We start from the raw sequence: 4,036 nt of genomic DNA on the forward strand, positions 1-4,036 counted from the left end.
TTAAAACATTTTGTCATTTTTATATATCACTACAACAAAGAAATCTCATTGTATTTCATGACTCTAACATCTAGAAACCATTAAGTGGGATATTCTACACAATCATCTTATTTATACAGGATGTACAAGTGGAGGAAAATATAAATAAAAACTAAAGTTGTTCAGGGTACTTAAGTGTGTACTGTACATATCTTTATAGCTTTTAAACTACCTTTGTAATCATGGAGAAAAAATACTGTGGACAAAATGCTGTCACTTGTATGGCAATTACACCTAAGGGAAAAACAGAGGTGAAGGAGTTGGTAATTCCAAGTCCTCATGGTCTGTGCAGAGCTAATGTAGGACGGGAACTTAACTTTCCCTTACTAATTTTCCCTATGCATCAAGCCATAGCCCATATCACTCCTTTTACTGGAGTTCATTTTTAATCTAGCAAAAGCATGTTATATTTAATTTTTACAATAGCTTTCCTGAAAAAGAATAATTAGGTTTTCCTTCATAGGGGAAGTATTTAACCTATAAAGAATGTTCTGTTGGGGTTTGGGCAGCACTGAGTGATCCAAAGTAACAAAACACGAGGAGTAACATTAGGACACAGAGAAGGATGTGAGATAAGGAGTGCAGCATCAAGGAAAACAAACTTGAAGAAGATGGCAGAGAAGGTGCAAGTCAGCTGTGTGACAGGACTAAGGGGACCGGCCAATCAGATTTGCTCCTAGGGCATGTGTACAGCCCGTACTGTCTTATGCAACCTATCAGAATTATACACATTGTTTCAGAGCTCTATACAAGCACTGCTTTTAGTCTGCAATAAAAGTTTGACTTATGCATCATATTGGTGTCTTAGTGTCATTAAGGTCCCTGCACGATCTAGGAAACCCCAGCAACGTTCCATATGTAGACTGCTAGAGAAGAATCAACTTCAGCCAACTATAAATTATAGAAAGTGTCTACCTCAGAAGTAAATATTCTAAGAATATTAATAGATGTGGCTAAAAAATAGCTTAGAATAAATTTTCATGTTATGGAATGTGTTTTTTTCAATTTCCAAGGTATCTTTACACCTATAAATAAATATCAGTATTTCTATTTTTTCTCTTTTTCTTAGGAAGGATGTTTGTTCCACATAAAAAAAATATTAAAATATGTATTTCCTTCAGAACCTGGATAACAAAACTAGGCAGTAATTCAGATTGCTTCAGCAGTCTGATCTTTTAACTATAAGGATGGCTTAGACAGAATATAAAAGTGAGGTTTATGTACATTACCTAAATATTTGTTCTCTTCTTACATGGAGATCTCAGCTCTTTACATTGTCAGTAACAAAAGTTCGTTAATACTGCATGCAGGAACTGTTATTAGTTTTCACACAAGTCTGTTGCCATTACACAATTGGGCAGATTAATGACTCAGTCACACTTTCTCGTATTTTTCTCTTCCCTAGTAATGACTAATAACTTGTCAACATTATAAAATTAAAAAAATAATTAGTTGTCAAAAGTATATCTTAAAGAGAAGATTAATATTGGTGATCCAAAGAATAGCCCACCTCCAGTGATTTGTTCTATTGCACTATCATGCAATTAAACTGCCTTTTGTGTAGTGTTAATATGACTAATTATATAGGTCTGTTAATGCCCTTTTAAAACATGCAAGTAAATGTCTTTCTGGGGAGGTTCCACTGACCATTTCATATCAGTTTGAAAGCAGCCCATAATTTGTGTTTGTTTCTGATACAGAATTGACCTCTTGAAGTTACTCAAAGTGCTTATTACTTACATATGTATATCAGACTTTTTATATATTGCTCTACTTTGTAAAGAAAAAAATTCACCAACATTAATTGCAATGTTTACACCTAAATTCTGCTCTTTCGAGGCAACAGCTGACAGCCCTCTACTGGTTAATGAATATGTAAGCACAAGAAGCACGCTTCACAACAATTTTATATTAGTATTATACTTGAAATTATATAGCACTTTTTTAAAATATAAAAATATAGATAATATAAAATAAAATCAGACAAGAGAGATGCCTGAAATATTTCATTTGGACCATTAGAAAATGTGTTATTTCTAATTCATGTAGAAAATAATAGGTCAAAGTTGGTTTGACCCAAGTGTCCATAGAATTTACTCTATAGAGTAATTCTTCTAGAAGTAGCAGCTTTTTGTACTGTATTTAAATCAGCAAAAAATGTTGTCATGCTATTCATAGATTCACAGAATGGTCTAGGTTGGAAGGGACCTTAAAGAGCATCTAGTTCCAAGCCCCCTACCATGGGCAGGGACATCTTCCAGGTTGCTCAAGGCCTCATCCAACCTGGCCTTGAACGCCTCCAGGGAGGGGGCATCCACAACCTTCCTGGGCAACCTGTTCTAGTGTCTCACCACCCTCAGAAGAATTTCTTCCTAACATTCAGTATGAATCTACTTCCCCCAAGCTTAAAGCTGTTACCTCTCATCCTATCACTACAAGCCCTTGTAAAAAGTCCCTTTATAGCTTCCTTGCAGGCCTCCTTCAGGTACTGGAAGGCAGCTATAAGGTCTCCCTAGAGCCTTCTTTTCTCCAGGTTGAACAGCCCCAACTCTTTTAGCCTGTACCCATAAGGGAGGTGCTCCAGCCCCTTGATCATCTTCATAGCCTTCTCTGGACTCACTTGTGCCTCTTATTCTGGGGACACCTGAACGGGACACAGTACCCCCGGGGGGGTGGTGGGGGGGGTGTGTCACAACAGCAGAGTAGAAAGGGAGAATCACCTTTCTCATCCTGCCGGTCACACTTCTTTTGATATAACCCAGCGTATGTCTGCCTCTGGTCTTCAAGTGCATGTTATTGGCTTATGTTGAGTTTTTCATCAACTGACACCCCCAAAACCTTCTCCTTGTGCTTTTGAGCCACTTCTCACCCCATCTATACTTGTCCATATCATTGACAATGACATAAATAGCACTGGTCCCAGTACCAACCCCTGAGGGATACCACTTGTCACAGGACACTGAGCCTCTGACAGTAACTCTGAGTGCTGCCAACCAGCAAGTGGTCAATCTCTAAAGACCATACTTTTCCAATTTGGTGACCAGGATGTCATGCAGGACGGTATCAAACACTTTATCTGCGTCCAGGTAGATGACATCAGTTGTTTCTTTGCACTTCCCCCTTCCCACTGATGCTGTAACTCCATCACAGAAAGCCACCAAGTTCATCTGGCATGATCTGCCCTTGATGAAGCAATCACCTCTTTATTTTCTGTATGCCTTAGCAAAGCCTTCAGGAGAATCTGCTCCATAACCTCTCCAGGCACAGAGGTGAGACTGAGCAGCCTATAGTTTCTGGGGTCTTCCCTTTTCCCTTTTTGAAGATGGGGATTATGTTTCCAGGGACTTCACCAGATTGCCATGACCTTTCAAATATGACAGACAGTGCTTTGGTGACTTCATTTGCCAATTCCCACAGGACCTGTGTAAAGATCTCCCTGGGTCCCATGCACTTCTGCACCGTCAGGTTCTTCAGACAGTTCCCACCTGCTCTTCCCTTACCGTGGGCAGATCTTCCTTTCCCACTCCCCACCTGTGTTTTCTGGAGCTTGGGCAAAACAGCCAGAGCCCTTATCAGTGAACACTGAGGCAAAGTCACTGCTGATCACCTCAACCTCCATATTGGTTAAGTTTTCGCTCTAGTCAGTAAACTGACCTGCAGGCCCCAAAAAATGAAACGTTGCCCAAGTAAAAATGTTGATTTTTCTGGCATTTTTGTGGTCTAAAGTAAGTTTAACACAAATATCAAAGAATTTAGTAGCAGTAGCTCACCTCAGTACGATCAGCTGTGAGGCGCCTGCAGGGTAGTTCAGTCTCTCCACCACCTCAGGCCGGCGGTTCGGGAAACTTCTCTGCTCGCCGGCGCGCGCCGGAGCCTCGCCTCAGGCGCCTCGCGCTCGAGGCGGGAAGACAGGCTGCGCGAGACGCTGGAGGACCGCACCGCCCAGATCCGGCAGAGGGCGCTGCAGCGAGGGCCGGCCGCTGGCGCGCATGCGCTG

The 4,036-nt window shown here is 41.1% G+C and overlaps 1 long non-coding RNA gene across 1 annotated transcript in view; it reads right to left on the reverse strand.

Moving 5' to 3' along the window:
• Positions 1-3,903, reverse strand: part of LOC135180503 (uncharacterized) — a 290,154-nt gene extending 286,251 nt beyond the window's left edge. The window contains exon 1 of the long non-coding RNA XR_010304457.1: positions 3,810-3,903. This is a non-coding gene — a long non-coding RNA (uncharacterized LOC135180503). The remainder of the gene's footprint in view (positions 1-3,809) is intronic.
• Positions 3,904-4,036: the final 133 nt, after the last annotated feature.

Source organism: Pogoniulus pusillus, chromosome 13 (assembly GCF_015220805.1).
Source record: "Pogoniulus pusillus isolate bPogPus1 chromosome 13, bPogPus1.pri, whole genome shotgun sequence".
Taxonomy (NCBI): domain Eukaryota; kingdom Metazoa; phylum Chordata; class Aves; order Piciformes; family Lybiidae; genus Pogoniulus; species Pogoniulus pusillus.